The following is a 23,475-nucleotide window of genomic DNA, read 5'->3' as shown; positions in this document are numbered from 1 at the left end:
CAGGGGTCTCGTGTATGTGTAATCGTTATTTTATATTAGTTTTTTTTTTAATTTATTGTCTTTCGGACGTTTTCTTGCAGCAATCTCAACAATTTAACATCGTTTATGGCGTCACGAATGTAAGAACAACACAGCAACCAGTCGCCCAGCAGAAAAAAATCTCCATCCCAGCCCAGAATCGAACATGGGCCTCTTTGGTTAACAACCCATTGCGCTGACCGCGCAGCCACCGAGGGGACAACTGTTTTATAGCAATATTGATAAGACACTCCGGGAGCACTGTAAGATAATTTAAATTATTACTTCAGAAAATCATTAGTTTTCGCTGCTTGAAATATCGAAACCGCAGTTAGTCAGTGAAACTGTAGGCTGTGTATTGTGTGTACGTATATCGGCCCTAATATCATAAGTAATTGCATTTATTTGCCGATTAAAATCAATTGTTCTACCAAACATTTACAATTTGAAAACGGAAGCTGTCGTTGTCATGTAGCCTCAATCATAAACCGGGAATTAACGGAAATTTATCCAGCAAAGAATGAATCTTGTTTGTGGGGCACCAAACGGCAAGCTGCACATATTTATTCATTTTTTACTAGTTTAAATTTGCAAAATATGTGTGCGTAAGAGCTTGCTAATGTCTATAACAGTTTGTTGCTTTCTTAGTATTCCGCTGAAGTGTGTTACCTCACGTTCGATTCCGTTGAGGTAATTCAACCATTTGTATCTAATAACTCGTTGGCGGTGTTTTACGCCGACAACACATCACTCTGCCAGTGCACTGGTTTCACGGGGCAACGACAGGGTGACGGACGAAATTATAGCTCAAATACAGGATTTTTCCCTCCGTACTAGAACGTAACTGACAAGCGGGTTTAACTCCAATGAGTAATGCCTACACTGAAGTTTTATTGGTATTTTTTAATGAAAAATATTAATACCTTCACAGTGTAATTGGAATTTTCCCGAGGCAGCTCTGAGAGGAAGCAGATCGACGGTTATCGCTGTAATTCCGGTTGTGTTATCTGAAACTGAAATAAACATATCTCCCTTATCCTTCCTGATGTAATTTTAGTTCATCGTAGGAATCTTCAATAATAAAAGCTAAATTATACATATTAGAAAAAAGTGGGCAGGTTTGGACCCCTCTTTTTTTAACCAAAAACGTTCTAAATATTAAGAAACAAGTAGGTTACAATGAACCGAAGAGAATTCAGTTTGCTTCAAGGCAGACCAAAAATCATTAAAATCGGATGAATATTGCAGCGTGGGCAACGACAACGATGTTGAAAAACATTGTTTTGAGAAAAACACGTTTAAGGTTTGACAAGTATTTATCAAATAAAAAAGGGACAAAGCTTGAACCTTACGAGATATCGTCGTTGCCTGGTCCATAATGACTATCTCCCCAGACAGTGGATGGCCGCTTTCTGCTACTTTGATCTGGTAAGACCTAATTTTCCGCCTGGAAGCCCTTTTCGATCAAATGGCTCTGAGCACTATGCGACTTAATTTCTGAGGTCATCAGTCGCCTATAACTTAAGAACTAATTAAACCTAACTAACCTAAAGACATCACACACATCCTTGCCCGAGGCAGGATTCGAACCTGCGACCGTTGCGGTCGCTCGGCTCCAGACTGTAGCGCCCACAACCGCACGGCCACTCCGGCATGCGCCCTTTTCGTCGCTGGTCGTATCGTAGCTGCCGTCTCTTCACAGAATCGGCGCATTTCATTGCCGATTCTGATTTAAAGGCCATTTTCCACGTGTCTTAATGCTGTATGGTCTACACCGAAAAGATAAGCGGTTAAATTTAAAGAAATGTTGTCACTTTCGCATCGGCTGGATGTTATTTTTGGAGTGTATATGAAAATGAGACTATTGAAACTTTGGTTCACATTTTTAGTAAAACCATCCAAACAACGCTCCAGCGTATCAGGTTTACCCAAATTGGTATAATAAGGGAGCAGAACCGGTTTTCTAACGCTCACGCTCGGCTACAAACGTTCACAGAAATCTTTACATTTTGGAGTACTCGCGTAATATTTTGGGTAACAATTCTTCAATGTATATAGATTCGCATTCCGTAATTTAAAAAAATTGAAGTTTTTCCACCGTCAGCTTGTCGTTCCCCCTTAAGGGAGCGGAGTACCACAGCTCCATGCAGGCCGCCAGTGGGCGAGTTGCTCGATCCGGAATCTCTGTCACTCGCTACGCCGTTTGCGATTATACACTCCTGGAAACTGAAATAAGAACACCGTGAATTCATTGTCCCAGGAAGGGGAAACTTTATTGACACATTCCAGGGGTCAGATACATCACATGATCACACTGACAGAACCACAGGCACATAGACACAGGCAACAGAGCATGCACAATGTCGGCACTAGTACAGTGTATATCCACCTTTCGCAGCAATGCAGGCTGCTATTCTCCCATGGAGACGATCGTAGAGACGCTGGATGTAGTCCTGTGGAACGGCTTGCCATGCCATTTCCACCTGGCGCCTCAGTTGGACCAGCGTTCGTGCTGGACGTGCAGACCGCGTGAGACGACGCTTCATCCAGTCCCAAACATGCTCAATGGAGGACAGATCCGGAGATCTTGCTGGCCAGGGTAGTTGACTTACAACTTCTAGAGCACGTTGGGTGGCACGGGATACATGCGGACGTGCATTGTCCTGTTGGAACAGCAAGTTCCCTTGCCGGTCTAGGAATAGTAGAACGATGGGTCCGATGACGGTTTGGATGTACCGTGCACTATTCAGTGTCCCCTCGACGATCACCAGAGGTGTACGGCCAGTGTAGGAGATCGATCCCACACCATGATGCCGGGTGTTGGCCCTGTGTGCCACGGTCGTATGCACTCCTGATTGTGGCGCTCACCTGCAAGGCGCCAAACACGCATACGACCATCATTGGAACCAAGGGACAAGCGACTCTCATCGCTGAAGACGACACGTCTCCATTCGTCCCTCCATTCACGCCTGTCGCGACACCACTGGAGGCGGGCTGCACGATGATGGGGCGTGAGCGGAAGACGGCCTAACGGTGTGCGGGACCGTAGCCCACCTTCATGGAGACGGTTGCGAATGGTCCTCGCCGATACCCCAGGAGCAACAGTGTCCCTAATTTGCTGGGAAGTGGCGGTGCGGTCCCCTACGGCACTGCGTAGGATCCTACGGTCTTATTTATTTATTTATTTATGCATTTATTTTACCTGGCAAGATTAGGGCCTTCAGGCCCTCTCTTACACCTAACCAGACATACTCAGATTGAACGAGTTACAGTTACTAAATAACATTAAGAACATTTAACGTATTATGCAGTATTGATGTCAAACGAAAAAAATTTGAGATTATAACAGTAGTACAATGATAGTTATAACAATAAAAATAATTATAACAATCAACGATAATAATGATAATAATAATGATAATAGTAATAATAATAATAATAATAATAGTGACTAAGTATATGAAAGTAAACATACATTTCTTTTGTGAATGTCAGTTAGTTGGGAATTTTCTCGTTATATTCTTGCAGCTTGTGAGTTATTCTCATCGAGCAGAGACATAAGACGATAGAATGGGGTGAAAGAGATATATAAGAGGTAGATAGGTTTGAAGAAGAGAAAAAGAATGGTAAAATTCGAAGCTGTGATGGAGAGAAGAAAGAAAGAGATGTTAGGGGCACAACAATGGTGGCTATACCGACCCTAATATGTAAGTTTTGAGTTCCCTCTTGAATGTTGAGTAGTTCTGGATAAGACGCAGATCACAGGGGAGTGCGTTCCATAGTCGTATGGCTGAGATGGAGAATGACACGGAGAAAGATTTTGTGTTATGTAAAGGTACAGCCAAGATGATAGACGTATCCGATCTGGTATTGCGATTGTGGAATGATGATAGATGTTTAATGTGAGAAGATAAGTATTGAGGGCACCAGTGGCTAAGAAATCGATGAAGTAAGCACATCGTGTGGAGATCGCGTGCCTTATGTGGGCGTATCCAACCTAGCTGGGAGTATGAAGGACTGATATGATCATACAACCGAATATTGCACACGTATCTGACGCAAGCATTCATCACTAGCTCGAGGCATCTAGAATTTTCACTATTCGTGCCGTGTTGAACTACATCGCAGTAGTAAAGATTAGGCAAGACTAGTGTTTGGACTAATTTTTGTTTAACATGGGTTGGAAATATTTTTCTAAATTTTTGAATTGCATGTAGGGAGGAGAGCGATTTCCGGCAAGCTGTGACTGTTTGTTCTTCCCAGTTTAGGTGTTCATCCAAGATTATTCCAAGGTCTTTTACTGTTTTTTGGTATGGTAGTTGGGTACCATTGAGGAGTATTTTAGGGACCGTTTCGCGAAAGTACCGGCTGATTAACTTTGGATGAGATATAAGTGTGACCTGGGATTTCTTGGGGTTTAGTTTCAGACCTAGGTTCTGTGCCCATCGAGAAACAGAGCAAAGATCTGCGTTCATACTCGCTACTGCGCCAGCAATGTTTTTGGGGCTTGCACTTATGTACAGTTGGATGTCGTCAGCATATAGATGGTAGCTGCAGGAGTGAATCACTGAAGAAATATTATTAATATACAGTGAGAAGAGTAGTGGACCAAGGACGGAGCCTTGGGGAACTCCAGAGAGCACGCTTTTCCATGATGACTTTTCCGACCCACAAACGACTTGTTGACTTCTGTTTTTGAGGTAGCTGTCGAACCAGTGTATTGCGCTGATTGAGAAATTCAGCTGTTTCATTTTAATTAGTAATATATCGAAGTCAACTGTGTCAAAAGCCTTGCTAAAGTCAAGCAGTGTTAGGATAGTAGCTTCACGTCTGTCCATAGCATGTTTAATGTCATCAGTTACTTTGATTAATGCAGTTGCTGTACTATGGTGCTTTCGAAAGCCTGACTGATATTCGTCATGGATGTTATGAGTTTTGAGGTAATCCGTCAGCTGTTCATGGACGATGTATTCTAGGGCTTTAGATATTGCAGGTAGTATGCTGATCGGCCTGTAGTCACCTGGCGACTTAGGGTTGTCAGTCTTGGGTATAGGCTGGATTAAACTTTGCTTCCACTCAGTAGGATATATACTACTGACAAGAGACAGGTTGAAGATGTCTGTGATAACTGGAATAATAGTGGCTACGACGTTTTTAATCATGCCAATGCTCACTCCATCATTTCCTACTGCCTCGGAAGAGATTCTCATAATTGCCTTGTGTACTGTGCCGGTAGTGACATGTTTTAGGAAAAACTTGTCTCTCAAGAGATTGATATCTTGGGGCTGGTAATTTGTCGCTGCGTGGCAGATTACAGCTGTTGAGAAGAAATCGTTTAATTCTTCTGCAGACGCTTGATAAACAGCGTCATATCTTCGCTTCCCTATACCGAAACTGCGCAGTTTTTCCACAGTGCAGCAGGTTTTGATATGCCGCATACGACAGAGCGGGCATGTCTGATTTTGGCATTTCTCACGCTTTGCTTCGTTCTGTTTCGGAGTTTCCTATAAGCTTCGTACGCCTCGGGAGTTAGGTTACGCTTGAAGGCCCTGTGTGCAGCATCACGTTTATTCATTAACTGGCGTAATGCAGTGGTGAGCCATGGAGCAGGAGCTCTCTTTACCTTGACAGTGCGTTGAGGAGCATGTTTATCATACAGTGCAATAATTTTGCTACATAATTGCCGAATTTTTCCGTCTAAAGTCGGTTCATTGCTTATATCATGCCAAGGGATGTCTGAGCAATCCTTTTGAAGAGCGTCATGGTTAACATTTTTTAAGTTTCTGTAGGTTACCAGGTGAGATTTTTCTTTGGTAGTATGCACTGAGTAATTTAAGAATATCACGTCATGAGCAGAGAGTCCCGGAGCGGATGTCTGATTGGCGCGGATTATTTTATCTGGTCGCTTTGTTGCTATTATATCTATGAGTGTGTGGCTGTGTGACGTGTGGTGAGTTGGGTCCAGCGGTGTTAAACTCATATCATTGGAGTAGAACAGTCGCCTTAGTTTTTCGGCAGAGGGAGATTTTAACTGTAAGTCGATGTTTGTGTCGCCCATAATGATTATGTGTTCATACTGTGTCACGAGTGAGGACAGGGCAGACTGAAAGGAGGACATGGCACCGACGTTTGGAGGTTTATAGATTACTCCAATTAGCAGTTTCTGATTTGATGTATTTATTTCGAAAAACAAGAACTCTGCTTCTCCTTCGCCCTTTGCATCCGATGTGCATAGTACAGTAGGTGTCAGATCAGAGCGAACATAGGCACCCACACCACCCCCGCGTCGTGTTTCACGATCTGCCCTTAGGAGAGAGTAACCAGCGATTCGGATAGCGTCGGAAGAAATGTTTGGTTTCAACCAAGTTTCAGAGACGAGGATAATGTGGAACAGCGATTGGCAGAACAGGTCACAGAACTCGTCGAAGTGAGCCGTTAGCGACTGCGCGTTTGCGTGGGCCACAAAGAGCCCGCCGCCGGAACCGGTCCGTCCCATTGTGGCCGCCTGTAGGACCGAGCGCGCTCCGTTTACCTGCTGGCCGGAAGAGGGACAAAAGCTGGATTTCGCGGGGGAAGACATGTTTACAGGTGTCCAAGGTCGTGACTGACTCAAGCGTCTGTGAACTAAAGGTGAAAAACACGCTGGAAGTATCGGAGAAGGGAGCGAAAAGAAAGATGGAAAGTGGCAGTAGTGCTTACGAAAAAGATAATAGTAGTAGTAGTAGTAGTGGCGAAGATGAAAATAACAGATATAGAAAGGCGGTTGTAAGGAGATTCCTGTTAATGGAGAATGTTAATTCCCATTTAACTGACAATATGAGTATACATGAGCACTTATGATAGACAAATAAAGAAACAATATTTATGTGAAATAATTGACTGATTTTAAATAGAGTACTTATGGTACTTATAGAAATAACGGAGCTATATTTAAGCTAAAACATGAAAAGAAAGAATAAAAATTAACTTATATTAGACAGATTACAATATGAGACTTTGTGTCTCGCGAGATTTCGCTCAGTCTTTCAGTTCGAACATGTTCGTCACCGTTTTCCTCCCTCCTTCCGTCTTGACTACGATCCTGCCGTCCTGGGTCCATACATTTTGAAGGCCGAACTGTGTGATCGCAGCGTTCAAAACTTTTAGTCTTTCGCGCGTCAGATCTTCCCTCAGGGTAACCCCACTCTTGGCGAGTTTTCTTTTCTGAGCAAACACTTCAGCTCTTTTCCGGTACGACACAAATTTAATTATTATAGGCCTGGGTTTCGTGGCGCCTGGTATCCTGCGCCCAACACGATGGCTTCTGTCAATATCGGCCACGTCGATCTGCACGCCAAGTTTCTCACGCACGAGGCTAATGGCCAGGTCGTCGGTGTTTTCGCGATCGTTTTCAGCTACCCCGAACAAGCACAAGCTGTTCCTTCGCTGATACTGCTCAATTTCATCGGTGGCAGCAGACAGTTTAGCTTCTAGCTCGGCGGCTTTTTTCTCTTGTGCGGCCAAGGACTTTCTAAGAGACTGGATTTCGGTGCTGTTGCGCCCGACAGACTCTTGCAGTTTGTCCATGACCGCGGCCGTCACAGAGTCCGTGATAGATTGGACGATTACGTCTAGCGTGTCTTTGCTGTGCAGCGCCGCACTCACCTGGGACCGGACGAGCTCCCCGATGTCGGGAAGCGGGGCCTCACCTGCCGCCGGAGACCGGGCGCCCGCGCTGCCTGCGCCCCTGTAGCCTCGCCTGCTGCCGCTTACTCGTGCTCTTCCCATTTTTCACTCACTTATCACTTATCACTTGTGGTAATCGACGGAGAACAATACACCACGGCAAGTAACACTTGTTTAGTCAGATGCACACGTTGTGGACTGTCGCACTTCTCTGTAACACCTTCAATGAGCGGAAAAACTCGCGAGCCGAAGAAACGCGCGTCACTCAGTGGATGCCATGTGCTTCGGCGGTCTTGGCGTGCATCCGTGCGTCGCTGCGGTCCGGTCCCAGGTCGAGGGGCACGTGCACCTTCCGCCGACCACTGGCGACAACATCGATGTACTGTGGACACATCACGCCCCACGTGTTGAGCAATTCGGCGGTACGTCCACCCGGCCTCCCGCATGCCCACTATACGCCGTCTCTCAATGTCTGTCAACTGCACATACGGTTCACGTCCACGGTGTCGCGGCATGCTACCAATGTTAAAGACTGCGATGGAGCTCCGTATGCCACGGCAAACTGGCTGACACTGACGGCGGCGGTGCACAAATGCTGCGTAGCTATCGCCATTCGACGGCCAACACCGCGGTTCCTGGTGTTTCCGCTGTGCCGTGCGTGTGATCATTGCTTGTACAGCCCTCTCGCAGTGTCCAGAGCAAGTATGGTGGGTCTGACACACCGGTATCAATGTGTTCTTTTTTCCATTTCCAGGAGTGTATATACAGGCAGAGCCCGCTGCTAAAGACCACGACCTTTACGGAGCAAATTGAAACCTTTCGCGCCTCGTTGTGTATCAGCACATGCAGAAATTCCAACAGATGACTCGATGAACCTCGAAAGACAGCGATAGACGGCTGCACCACGATCTTCAATTACTAGAAGCGACTAATCAGTGAATTCAGTTAGACGAACAATTATAAAGGCAACCCAGGAAGTGAAGTATCTGCCTTTACCAGCTTGGCTACACGTAGATATCTACAAGGCAAAGAAAAATGCCACACTTGGAGGCCGCCATGTAATTTCTCATCCGAAATCAGGACAAATGTTTGTTTGTTAGCAAGGCCTAGTACCGACGTTACCTTTAACAGAACACCTATTTTAAAGACGAGGCTCTGGCAACGCTGTAATTGCGTGCAGCGTGACCGAGAACAGGTAGCATGAACTCTTCTGTGTGCTGGAGCTCTCCCACTAGATTAGTGAGAGGATGCAGTGACGTGGAAAATGGCCATCCAGACTCCCCGACGTTCCGCTTGGGTTCGCACCAAACAATTTTCAGACAAAGCATAAATTTGCAACGAGTTTACACTTCAAAAGTGCGATATCTTGTTTGTGTCTTTCCGTTACTGTTACCTTTACTTAAAAATTAAAGTTGAAACGAACTTCTTACAAACATGAAGGACCACGTTGTTTCGTCCATGGCACAAATAAAGGCAACACAAAATAATCGCGGATACAGTAACAATCCAATGAGGTGTAAAGGAAAACACAGTTGGTAGGCTACACTACATAGCGCAGTAATGTCCAGGCTTATCTGCACAGAGCTGGTACATATACATATAAGCAACATTCACTTTAGAAAAGAAATTCAAAACGACCAACTCATATTTGCAAATACTTTGCCACTCGCTGGATAATACTTAGCTGGGCCCTGTGTAACACACCTGCATTCACCATTACCAAAAAATGGCTCTGAGCACTATGGGACTTAACATCTGTGGTCATCAGTCCCCTAGAACTTAGAACTACTTATACCTAACTAACCTAAGGACATCACACACATCCATGCACGAGGCAGGATTCGAACCTGCGACCATAGCAGTCAAGCGGTTCCGGACTGAGCGCCTTAACCGCGAGACCACCGCGGCCGGCTTCACCATTACCGAAGCGACATATATTGAACTATTAGGTCTTGTACATCCGTGGGTGGAATACTATAAACTTGTCTTTTAAGCGTCCCCACAGATAAAAATGTACTGAATTAAGGTCCAGGTATCGAGGAGGTCAGACCATGGAACATTTTCTAATGCGCCGGGCAAAGTATTGCCAAGAAACACAGGATACGGAGGAAAATTTCATTTGTCTGGCAATAGACAGGGACGCGAAAGCTCACCTCCCACGATTCAAGCACAAAGGTTTATGCAAAAGCGTGCCTGAAAATCGCGTTCACGGGTGACACGTGAGTTGTATTCCGACCAGTAATGGCTGTTGTGGAGGTTGATTCACGAGTGAAGCTAGACTTGTAGGTCCATATCACGTTACTTAAGAAGTGCTCCGTATCTTCCACTTGGTGCGAAAGTCATTGACAAAAATACACTCGTCGAATGCGGTCTACTTACCGCTGATACTGAGTTTGTAATGATACGGATGCAGTAATTCATCGTGCAACCCTTCAGCAACTAGTCATTGAGATATGTGGAACTGTCTTGCAATGTAACAGGTACTTTTTACTGGTGATTGGTGAATGCTTTCATATGTCACGTTCTCTGTCTGTGGAGTACGCCTAGTCCATTGATGATCTCTGTCCGTTACTTGTGGACGAAGATTACCGGATTCCCAAAGGTGTTGTTCCAGGCGACGAAAAACATCATGATGGCGCCTTTGAGGGTGCTGTGCAGCATACGATGCAGCAGCAGCAGCAGCTTGTTTATCGGCTACACCAATCAGTAAACACATTTCGACGCATTCAGTGATTGTGTACTCCTTCGTTGGGGTGCACTCCATCTAACTTGACAGGACAAGTTATGGTTGTGCACTGCGCAGATTACAGACACATTCAAGCAGTTTAATAGATCCCACTCTCACGTGATAGGCTATTGTCATGTTATAAACGACGAGAATCAGGGAACAGACGTCTAGAAAGTAGCAAAGGAACCTGAAGAGAATTCGAAGCTTAGGAGCATGGTGGATGGAGCTTTGTTGCCCCTGCAGTTTACTCAGTGAGCTAGTACGATCGGTTGGGGCGATACACTTTCCTCCGTATATCCCGAGGCGCTGCTCAATGTGACAGTGTTGCCAACTCCTCGTTCTCGTGCACGTGTTTTCGAAATGCATCCGATATGAGTTTGCTAGGTGAATCTTTGTCTTAAATCTGGATGAGAAATCGCTTACCAACATCCAAGTGCGGTACTTTTTCTTCACCCTGTATACATATTATAAAAGTATGTATGTTCCACATCTCCTCCTGAACTACTGCGTCGATTTCAGCTAAACTTGGTATACATATCAATTACTGTCGGGACAGAAGCGCTGTGAGGGTAAGAACTCCCTAGCCTTGGTACGAGGGTGGAAAAGAAATGCCGCTCACGATGTGCAAATTACAAAGATTATATTAATCAATTATTTGAGAATGAGAGCACTAAGCGTGTTGCAACCAACTTTACACACAATTTAAAACCTCTACCAGACATTTTCTCGCTGCCACCTCCCACGAAATAATGAAAGGATAGAAGTTTATTGCTTAATACACTCCTGGAAATTGAAATAAGAACACCGTGAATTCATTGTCCCAGGAAGGGGAAACTTTATTGACACATTCCTGGGGTCAGATACATCACATGATCACACTGACAGAACCACAGGCACATAGACACAGGCAACAGAGCATGCACAATGTCGGCACTAGTACAGTGTATATCCACCTTTCGCAGCAATGCAGGCTGCTGTTCTCCCGTGGAGACGATCGTAGAGATGCTGGATGTAGTCCTGTGGAACGGCTTGCCATGCCATTTCCACCTGGCGCCTCAGTTGGACCAGCGTTCGTGCTGGACGTGCAGACCGCGTGAGACGACGCTTCATCCAGTCCCAAACATGCTCAATGTGGGACAGATCCGGAGATCTTGCTGGCCAGGGTAGTTGACTTCCACCTTCTAGAGCACGTTGGGTGGCACGGGATACATGCGGACGTGCATTGTCCTGTTGGAACAGCAAGTTCCCTTGCCGGTCTAGGAGTGGTAGAACGATGGGTTCGATGACGGTTTGGATGTACCGTGCACTATTCAGTGTCCCCTCGACGATCACCAGAGGTGTACGGCCAGTGTAGGAGATCGCTCCCCACACCATGATGCCGGGTGTTGGCCCAGTGTGCCTCAGTCGTATGCAGTCCTGATTGTGGCGCTCACCTGCACGGCGCCAAACACGCATACTACCATCATTGGCACCAAGGCAGAAGCGACTCTCATCGCTGAAGACGACACGTCTCCATTCGTCCCTCCATTCACGCCTGTCGCGACACCACTAGAGGCGAGCTGCACGATGTTGGGGTGTGAGCGGAAGACGGCCTAACGGTGTGCGGGACCGTAGCCCAGCTTCATGGAGACGGTTGCGAATGGTCCTCGCCGATACCCCAGGAGCAACAGTGTCCCTAATTTGCTGGGAAGTGGCGGTGCGGTCCCCTACGGCACTGCGTAGGATCCTACGGTCTTGGCGTGTATCCGTGCGTCGCTGCGGTCCGGTCCCAGGTCGACGGGCACGTGCACCTTCCGCCGACCACTGGCGACAACATCGATGTACTGTGGAGACCTCACGCCCCACGTGTTGAGCAATTCGGCGGTACGTCCACCCGGCCTCCCGCATGCCCACTATACGCCCTCGCTCAAAGTCCGTCAACTGCACATACGGTTCACGTCCACGCTGTCGCGGCATGCTACCAGTGTTAAAGACTGCGATGGAGCTCCGTATACCACGGCAAACTGGCTGACACTGACGACGGCGGTGCACAAATGCTGCGCAGCTAGCGCCATTCGACGGCCAACACCGCGGTTCCTGGTGTGTCCGTTGTGCCGTGCGTGTGATCATTGCTTGTACAGCCTTCTCGCAGTGTCCGGAGCAAGTATGGTGGGTCTGACACACCGGTGTCAATGTGTTCTTTTCTCCATTTCCAGGAGTGTACATATTTGGTTTTCATGCAGCAGAAAAACTGCCGCATCAAGCCTAATATTTTCATTTATTACCTCCTTATTACTAACTTCATATATAACACATTTAACAGGCAGTATTTTTCACATATATGAATGAATGTACTTGCTAAAATATATTATTGTACGACCCAAAGTTCAGGGGACATGACGTGAGAAACATTGAACTGCGGGAAATGAAACTGCAAGTTGAAATTCGCTAGACATACAGGTCAAATATGTTTACAAATGAATGTGAAATATATTAAATATATCTGATATGTGCGTATGTGCGCAAAGGTAAGAGTAAAATATTTTTCCTAAACCTCTTGATCGATTTCAACTAAAATTGGTACAAATACACTATGTGATCAAACGTATCCGAACACCTGGTTCAAAATGACTTACAAGTTCGTGGTGCCCTCCATCGGAAGTACTGAAATTCAGTATGGTGTTGGCCACTCTTAGCCTTGATGGCAGCTTTCACTCTCACAGGCATACATTCACTCAGGTGCTGGAAGGTTTCTTGGGGATGGCAGCCCATTCTTCACGGAGTGCTGCAGTGAGGAGCGGTTTCTATATTCGTCGTGAGGCCTGGCCCGAAGTCGGAATTCCAGAACATCCTAAAGGTGTTCTACAGGATTCAGGTCAGGAGTCTGTGCAGGCCAGTCCATTACAGGGATGTCATTGTCGTGTAATCACCCCGCCACAGTCTGTGTATTATGAACAGGTGCCCGATCGTGTTGAAAGATGCAATCGCCATGCTAGAATTGCTCTTCAACAGTGGGAAGCCAGTAGGTGCTTAGAACATCAATGTAGGCCTGTGCTGTGATAGTGCCACGCAATACAACAAGGGTGCAAGCTCCCTCCATGAAAAACACAACCACACCACATCACCACCGCTTCCGAATTTTACTGTTGGCACTACACACGCTGGCATATGACATTCACCGGGCGTTGAACCTTATATGAAAAACATGTTTTTCGGGGTATCCGGATACTTTAGATCACATAGTGTATTACTTGCTACATGGAAAGAAACAGCTGCAATCTTCTGTTGGTGTGGGGGTGATAACGTGGATTGAGAGATACAAGGCGGAGGTAGATGTAGACGGGAAAGAAGGAGAGGGATACAGACAGGCGTCAGGAGGAGATGAGGAGTGAGAGAGGGAAATGGGACAATAGGGAAAAGGAGAAGGTGGACAAAGCAAGAGGAAGAGATGTATAAAGGGGAAGGAAGAGATAGTCCAAGAGGAGGTGTGGAGGTGGTAAACAAATGAGGAGGTGGAGGAAACAGGCAGCGAAAGTGGTTATACAGAGAAAAACATGAGAGAGAAGGAAATTGGCACAGAAAGAAAAGAGGGAGAAATGGACAGAAAGGGGGTGGTGGACAAAGCGGAGGGTGGAAGGCGTGGACTTAGAGGGGGTGAGGAGGAGATGGACGAGGAAGGGGGAGATGGACAGAGAGAAAGGAGCAGATGATCAGAGAGCGGCGCTGGAGTAGATTGGTAGAAATTTGAGGGTGTGGGGTGGAAGAAATAGATGGGGAGCGGGGAAAAGATAAGATGGACTAACATAAGACTGGAATAAGTACATACCTGAGTAATGCCAGGTACTTACCTAGTTGTCAATAAAGATGTGTGAATTTTACCCTTGCAATTGTATGTTTTCGTGTTTGTAAAGGTCTACCTCGTATTCGCCTCCTACAACTTCAGACACAACAGCAAAAACAAATGTGGAAAAAGCTTCTGTAAATGTTCCAGATTACGCCGCTACTTCGGTAAAGTTCTCATCCTGTTTCCTCTAGTGGTAGCGGCTGAAGTTATACGCCACAAACTTCTGATCATAAATATTTATGTTGTTATTGGAGCAGGGTTTATAAGCGCTCGGTATGGCGACGGGAAAGTATCTGCATCTGTCACGAGAAAACATTTTGTATCTAATATCGCATTAATTAATGTTTATTATTGACGGCATTTGAAACTCTTATCTCCTAATCTTTGTTGTAAATTGAGTTCCATGATGAGATTGTCACTCATGCCACGTCATCATTATGGTGGAGAATATAGAGCACATTATGCAAAGTCTTCGTCATAAGTAAAAAAATATACAGATGAAAATTCCTCCTGCAATGGAATGTTCACACACTTAGGGCTCGACTGATGCTTATTAGGCGTTAATATGCAAGACATATAGCAAGAATGCACATTTGAAGAAATATTTACGTTTACATGACGTGTTGTGTAGATCATGGATACATCTCGGTCGAAAGGTATGGTGCATCGTTTTGTATAGTGAGCTGCACATATTATGTTATGTTATGTTAACCGGGGACCTAGAAACGACGGAGAGGCTCCGTCCCCGCCGCAGCCGCAAGTGGTCCGCAATCCCACGACGACTACCGCAGTCCACTTCACCCCTCCGCCGACCCACACAAAACCCAGGATTATTGTGCGGTTCGGCCCCCGGTGGACCCCCCAGGGAACGTCTCACAGCAGACGAGTGTAACCCCTAAGTTTGCGTGGTAGAGTAATGGTAGTGTACGCGTAAGTGCAGAAATACACTCCTGGAAATGGAAAAAAGAACACATTGACACCGGTGTGTCAGACCCACCATACTTGCTCCAGACACTGCGAGAGGGCTGTACAAGCAATGATCACACGCACGGCACAGCGGACACACCAGGAATCGCGGTGTTGGCCGTCGAATGGCACTAGCTGCGCAGCATTTGTGCACCGCCGCCGTCAGTGTCAGCCAGTTTGCCGTGGCATACGGAGCTCCATCGCAGTCTTTAACACTGGTAGCATGCAGCGACAGCGTGGACGTGAACCGTATTTGCGGTTACGGACTTTGAGCGAGGGCGTATAGTGGGCATGCGGGAGGCCGGGTGAACGTACCGCCGAACTGCTCAACACGTGGGGCGTGAGGTCTCCACAGCACATCGATGTTGTCGCCAGTGGTCGGCGGAAGGTGCACGTGCCCGTCGACCTGGGACCGGACCGCAGCGACGCACGGATGCACGCCAACACCGTAGGATCCTACGCAGTGCCGTAGGGGACCGCACCGCCACTTCCCAGCAAATTAGGGACACTGTTGCTCCTGGGGTATCGGCGAGGACCATTCGCAACCGTCTCCATGAAGGTGGGCTACGGTCCCGCACACCGTTAGGCCGTCTTCCGCTCACGCCCCAACATAGTGCAGCCCGCCTCTAGTGGTGTCGTGACGGGCGTGAATGGAGGGACGAATGGAGACGAGTCGTCTTCAGCGATGAGAGTCGCTTCTGCCTTGGTGCCAATTATGGTCGTATGCGTGTTTGGCGCCGTGCAGGTGAGCGCCACAATCAGGACTGCATACGACCGAGGCACACAGGGCCAACACCCGGTATCATGGTGTGGGGAGCGATCTCCTACACTGGCCGTACACCTCTGGTGATCGTCGAGGGGACACTGAATAGTGCACGGTACATCCAAACCGTCATCGAACCCATCGTTCTACCATTCCTAGACCGGCAAGGGAACTCGCTGTTCCAACAGGACAATGCACGTCCGCATGTATCCCGTGCCACCCAACGTGCTCTAGAAGGTGGAAGTCAACTACCCTGGCCAGCAAGATCTCCGGATCTGTCCCCCATTGAGAATGTTTGGGACTGGATGAAGCGTCGTCTCACGCGGTCCGCACGTCCAGCACGAACGCTGGTCCAACTGAGGCGCCAGGTGGAAATGGCATGGCAAGCCGTTCCACAGGACTACATCCAGCATCTCTACGATCGTCTCCATGGGAGAATGGCAGCCTGCATTGCTGCGAAAGGTGGATATACACTGTACTAGTGCCGACATTGTGCATGCTCTGTTGGCTGTGTCTATGTGCCTGTGGTTCTGTCAGTGTGATCATGTGATGTATCTGACCCCAGGAATGTGTCAATAAAGTTTCCCCTTCCTGGGACAATGAATTCACGGTGTTCTTATTTCAATTTCCAGGAGTGTAGTTTGCGCTTCAATCGCCGACGTAGTGTAGCTGAGGCGGAATAAGGGGAACCAGCCCGCATTAGCCGAGGTAGATGGAAAACCACCTAAAAACCATCAATAGCATGGCCGGCTCACTGGACCTCGACACAAATCCGTCAGGCGGATTTGTGCCGGGGACCGGCGCTCCTTCCCGACCGGAAACCCGTTCGTTAGACCTCACGGCCAATCGGGCGATCAACTGTATATTATCCACCATAACGACGACATGGCTAGAGTGACGAACTCATCACGGAACGCGATTTATAACCAGAAATAATTTTTTTCGGGTCAAAGGATGACTGTTGCAGCTGTCCCAACCAGTCGTCAGTGGTAAATGTTAATTAATGCGATCTTGGCCATAAGATGCGTTTTCTAATTAAATATAAACGCTCGTTCCATTTTGTCAGTATGAGAAACTTCAACTTCATTTGCCATGTGCAGTCTTTTCCTCTAGATTACTCTTTTCTGTTGCACCAACTTTTCGCTTATGTAACTAACACATCATGTTCTGCTCACTGATAAATCATAGTATGTGGGAATATCCAGTTAACAGCGCAGTTCTACATCTAACTCTATTAAGGATTCCCTCTATAGTTTTCACGCTTTCATCGCAAACATTGTATTTAGCATAGAAATAATTACTATCTTATGTAAAAATATGAGAGAACGTTCGTCTGTGCCTGTTGAACAGTACATATGAAACGACCTATGTTACAGTAAATATGTAGAACGTAAACAACTCGTTTCTCTATACCTTGAAAGCGTTAAGGTTACCTGGATTGATACTGTGCAAACGTTTTAGTTCCCAATGACATCTAGCACTCACAGAGCACGTTGAGAAGCCACTGCGTAAATTTAGTGCTGACGTTCCGCTTACACAGTCGGAAATTTCCGTCTCGATGTATTAGCAAAGGCAGCCCACGCTACTTGGTCTTCGTATTTCGGAGATTACGTTCCGCTGTCTGGTTTGTATTGACTTACATTATTCGTAGTCGGGTACTGCCGCAGACCGAAATAGACGACCAACACAGACCGCAGCAGTTTCCAGTATCAGCGGCAGTGCCTTTGCCCGCTTTCTACTTCTCTGTGCTCTACAGAGACAACTCTACGTACCCTATCAGGTTATAGCAAATTAAATGCTACATTTGCTAGTGAAATTAGAAACAGATTGTGTAATCTTTTATTGTAAAAGTGCCGTCGGTGCAGTAATCTTTCTATAACGAGACACTAGTGAAGCAAATCACAAAACCTGAAACAAGACGAAATAAAATACATACTGTAAACACATTCAGTAATATAAAATTAGATAGAATTCCGTATTACACTCAACCGGGCAGAAAACAGCGTCCGTTAGCATGCCGCTTCCGAGATCCAGGGAGTTTCGCCAGCAACAAATTGAATCCGCCCGGTGGATTAATGACGAGAGTCGGTGTTGGTGTGTTCCTGTGGGATCATCAAACTACATTATTGTTAACGCTGGCACCTATAATGGAATTAAGGATTCATCAGACTAACCTACAAGAAACAAAGAATTGTCGACAACAATAGACAATGATGCTACCACCATATCCCGGCCTGAGAAAGACAAATTTACTAGGGTAAAGCAATTAGAAAATCCATTCCATCCTGTACTGCGTCAACATAGGAGCGTCAATGTGAGTAACGAAGTGCTAACTTGTGCATACAGCGTTGTGGAAGATGCGAATGCGAGTGTTGTGTTAGAGAATGTGTGCATGTAGCCAAGATCACAGCGTCACACGAGGCAGAACCCACAGTAACCATCGCCTCTACGTAAGGGCAGCAACCGGTTCCACCTCAGCGAAAGTGCGAGTAGAAGCGTGTCGGAGGGAGGATCATAATGGGTGATGTATAATACAGTGTCGCGAACAGTCTAGATGCCCCTCTGAGACTGCTACGGCACAAATCCAATGGCCATTCCACAGAATACACTGGGGCGACAAAAGTTATGGGATGCCCAATAATATAGTGCCATACCTTTTTTTTGTCTAGCGTAGTGCGGCAATTCGATATCAATTGGACTCAACAAGTCCTTGAAGGTACCCTACAGAAATACTGAGCGAGTCTCCCTCTATAACCGTCTATAATTACGATAGTGTTGCCGGTGCAGGATGTTATGGACGAACTGACCTCTCGCTTATGTTACTTTTAGGTAGGACTCATGTCGAGTTATCTGGATCGCCAGTTATTCACTCAAATGTTCCAGAATGTTCTTCAAACCAATCGCCATCATTTCTGGCCCAATCTAATGACATCGTTCTTTGGTAATGGCTGCAAATCGTCTCCAAGGAGTCGAACATAGATATTTCCAGTCAATGATCGGTTCACGTGGACCAAAGGACCCATTTATTGTACGTAAACTAGGCCCAAGTCATTTTGGAGCCAGCCCCAGAGTGCACAGTGACTTGTTGACTACTTCGGGTCATGAATACGTGAGGTTTGTGCCACACGCGAATCCCACCACCAGCTCTTACCAACTAAAATCGGGACTCATCTGCCCAGGCCTCGGTTTTGCAGTCGTCTAGAATTCATACGCTATGGCTGGGAGGCCAGGTGAGGCGTTGCGGGCGATATGAGAGGCGCTGCAGCGAAGTCACACACGTTGGTCGTCTTCTCCCGTAGCCTATTACACCTCCATCTACACCTACACCTATACTCTGGAACCCACCTGTCCGCGTGTGGCGGAGGGTACCTTGAGTACTTCTATCGGTTCTCCCTCCTATTCCAGTCACGTATTGTTCGTGGAAAGAAAGATTGTCGGTATGCCTCTGTGAGGGCTCTAATCTCTCTGAACTACTGTCACCCCTATCTGGTACGGATCCCACACCGGTGAGCAGTATTCAAGCAGTGAGCAAACAAGTGTACTGTAACCTATTTCCTTTATTTTCGGATTGCATTTTCTTAGGATTCTACCAATGAATCTCAGTCTGGCATCTGCTTTACCGACGATTAATTTTATATGGTCATTCCATTTTAAATCACTCCTAATGCCTGCACCCAGATAATTTTAGGAATTACCGGCTTCCAGTTGCTGACCTGCTATATTACAGCTAAATGATAAATTATCTATCTTTCTATGTATTCGCAGCATATTACACTTGTCTACTTTGAGATTCAATTGCCATTCCCTGCACCATACGTCAATTCGTTGCAGATCCTCCTGCAGTTCAGTACAATTTTCCATTGTTACAACCTCTCCAAATACTACAGTATCACCTGTAAAAAGCCTCAGTGAACTTCCGATGTTATCCACAAGGTCATTTATGTATATTGTGAATAGCAACGCTCCTAAGACACTCCCCTGCAGCACACCTGAAATCACTCTTACTTCGGAAGACTTCTCTCCATTTGAGAACGACATGCTGCATTCTATTTTCTAGGAACTCTTCAGTCCAATCACACAATTGGTCTTATAGTCCATGCGCTCCTACTTTGTACATTAAACGACGGTGGGGAACTGTATCAGACGCCTTGCGGAAGTCAAGAAACACGGCATCTACCTGGGAATTCGTGTCTATGGCCCTCAGAGTCTCGTGGACGAATAGCACGAGGTGGCTTTCACACGATCATCTTTATCGAAACCCATGCTGATTCTTACAGAGTATATTTCTAGTCTCCAGAAAAGTCATTATACTCGAACATAAAACGTGTTCCAAAATTCTGCAACTGATCGACGTTAGAGATATAGGTCTATAGTTCTGCACATTTGTTCAACGTCCCTTCTTGAAAACGGGTATGACCTGTGCAATTTTCCAATCTTTTGGAATGCTACGCTCTTCCAGAAACCTACGGTACACCGCTGCAAGAAGGGGGGCAAGTTCCTTCGCGTACTCTGTGTAAATTCGAACTGGTATCCCATCACGTCCCAGCGGCCTTTCCTCTTTTGAGAGATTTTAATTGTAATGGAATTGTTAATGAAAAATTTCGTCACACTTTCTTAACGGAAAGTTCAGCCTGCGTCTCACATTGATTTCTGCGATTGTTTCACATAACGTTGACTGACCGTTAGCACTAACAATTCTACGCAAATGCCGCTGCTCTCGGTCTTTAAGTGAAAGTCGTCGGTGTCTGCGTTTTCCGTAGTGAGAGATATTGCCTGAAATTTCTGTATTCTCGGCATTGTGGATCTTGGAGTACTGAATTCCCTAACTATTTACGAAATGGAATATCCCACGCGTCTAGCTGCAACTACCATTCTGAGTTTGCAGTGTGTTAAATCCCGTAGTGCGTCTACATTCTCATCGGGAACCTTTCCACATGAATCACCTGAGCAGAAATAACGGCTCCGCCAAAACACTGCATTCTTATAGCGTGTATAAGGGTCACTGACGCCCGCTGTATATGTGGATATCGCTCTACCATAATTTTTTTCACCTCAGTATGAGTGCACTAATATTTTTTACAGGGGAATAGTATTCGCTGTGACTGTTTTTCTCTGCCTCTTCTTCATAACATAGTGTGAAATGCTGTTATTATTAAATATCGTCTGACCATTACACATTCTTCCTATTAAAGTTACATACTCTCTGAGCTAATTCGTATGAATATACTCTCTCAACTAGTTCTGGTACTGATGTACCGTGCGTTCATGATATATACAGGGTGATTATAATTAAAGTTAAACTTTCACACCGCTGAGGAAGTGGCGACACTAACACTGACGTCAAAGGGAGAATCACTCAAAAGCGAAGCAGTTTTCTTCGCCACTCCATTAGTAGGATCCCTGCTGATCTTCCGGTACATGCTTCACTCAATAAATGGTACATTTTATCATGGTATATACCATTACCTTTCTTACATTGGACAAACAACTTGGACTGTTCTAGAAAAACGTACAGAACACCTAACAAGTCGGCAGTGGCAAAGCACTGTATTGACACTGGTCACAGTATGTTGTGTAACAACGTCGAAATTTTGGCATCTACATTATCTTTTTCGGACTCGATAGTCAAGGAGGCAATTGAAATACGCTTGACGTCGAATTTAATTAATAGAGATAGTTGTTTCAACCTTGAAAAATCATGGAATCCGGCACTTGCTGCAATAAACTCACAAAGACGCCATCACAATGCAGCTCACAATGATATATCGACATGCTAACAAAGATCGACTGCGGAGTCATAGATGTAACTCGCGCATTGTGCACGTCTCTGCCGCCGACAAACGTCTGTGGCGCATTTGCATGTGTGGCTGCATGCGCAATTGCGCGGTACACGAGTATAAAGGGACGAAGCGAGCACTGGAGCGGCAGTCTTGCGGCTCACTTTGAAGATGGATGAACGTTATACGGGTGAAACATTAGAAGAAGGAGAATTCTTGCGGCTGCACACCCTAAACTTAATGGAACATGGTTGTGGTTGTTTGTCTTCTTCTCGTGTTGACTGGCACCACTCGGATTCGCAAACTATGCCTGTCTGTCTGCTAGTGGCATCAGCGGCGGTTATCGAAATGTCGATATGTAGTAACGGTTGCCCTATCTTTGGAGCGACGTCGTTTTTTTCAAGGTCGTGTGAGTGGCCAGTTCAGTTGGGGACTCAGGAGGAGTCAGGTCCACGCGGTGCGAGAACATGCCGGGACTGCTGGCAGCATGCATGGACTGCCAGATGGAAGGGCTGTGTTCACGAGGGTACACGGCCAGCAAGCTTTAAGAAGAGTGTACTTAAATCCTAGTAGAGCGGAGTCAGTCACCCATGTAGGCCCCATAATACGTATGTGATGTTGTGACAGATTATCACCACGTCGTCATGTGCAGTTTGGTGGATCTGCGTACTGCTTAGTACTTGAAGACCCTATTGTATTAAAAGCACTTGGCTCAGTGATTATACAGTGTGGTTACTCAACTGTGAATTAAAAAAAGTCGTGAAGACATTTGTTTTATTCTGCCAACCATCGTCAGAGTTGTCACAATGAGTTCAGTGTGCGTTTGTGTGTCTAATGAATTTGATGTCACTTATTTGCTACTTGGTCTTGGCTCGCTTTGCTATTATTTCCGCAATGATGTGTGGTTACTGATTCTGGCTGCTTACATTTTTAATTGCTATTAGTTTGTCTCGTGTTCTGTATTGTGACTTGTTTGTTCAGATTTTCGGGTTTGTGGAGTCGGACGGAAATCTGGTAGTGGTTCCTTTCTCGTTGCAGGAGCTCTAAATACACTATTCAGCTGACGTAGTGCAGACTGGCGGTACCGGATTTGGCGTATTGTTCCATCGTTGAATTTGGTTTATCGGGCGTCAGGTGGCTTCAGCAAGATTGCCATTAGTCATTCGTTAGACTGCCACTAGTCTGAGTTACTATCTTGTGAGGTGAATGCAATTCTTGGCTGCAAACATCATCGCACACGAAAGTGTTTGTTGCCGGAACTTCTCAGGGGTCGCTTCCTGGTGCATCGTCTGTGACTCGTCCTTGGGTATTATTGTTTATTACCACACCTTGTAATGCCTACATTAAAGGTTTTGTATCTCTAGTTAATAGGTCCAGTCACCTTCTCGAATAAATCTAACAGCGCAAGGGTTGTGTTACAAGGTTACCATACTCTTATTTCACCGGTTTGATGGTCAGTTGCTTGTTTCCTGTAACTAACGTTTTCTTGTATTTGCCGTTTTACAATAGGTGTCTAAATTTTTTATATAATTGTGTTCCCGGTGTGTAAGGCCTTCAGCCGTGATTGTGGTAATTTCCTTAAGAAATAATTAGATGTTTGTATTTTAGCAGTAAACCTTAAAAGCTTATCTACTGCCACTCCTGGCGTCTGATACCTTCTGCTGTGTTTTTGGCCACTTACGTTTTGATATTTCAATACATGTATGTTGTAACTGCAGCCAGTTCTTAAACATTC

The sequence above is a fragment of the Schistocerca gregaria genome, chromosome 8 (assembly GCF_023897955.1).
Source record: "Schistocerca gregaria isolate iqSchGreg1 chromosome 8, iqSchGreg1.2, whole genome shotgun sequence".
In the NCBI taxonomy this organism is placed as follows: Eukaryota; Metazoa; Arthropoda; class Insecta; order Orthoptera; family Acrididae; genus Schistocerca; species Schistocerca gregaria.
This window is presented reverse-complemented; position numbering follows the sequence as displayed.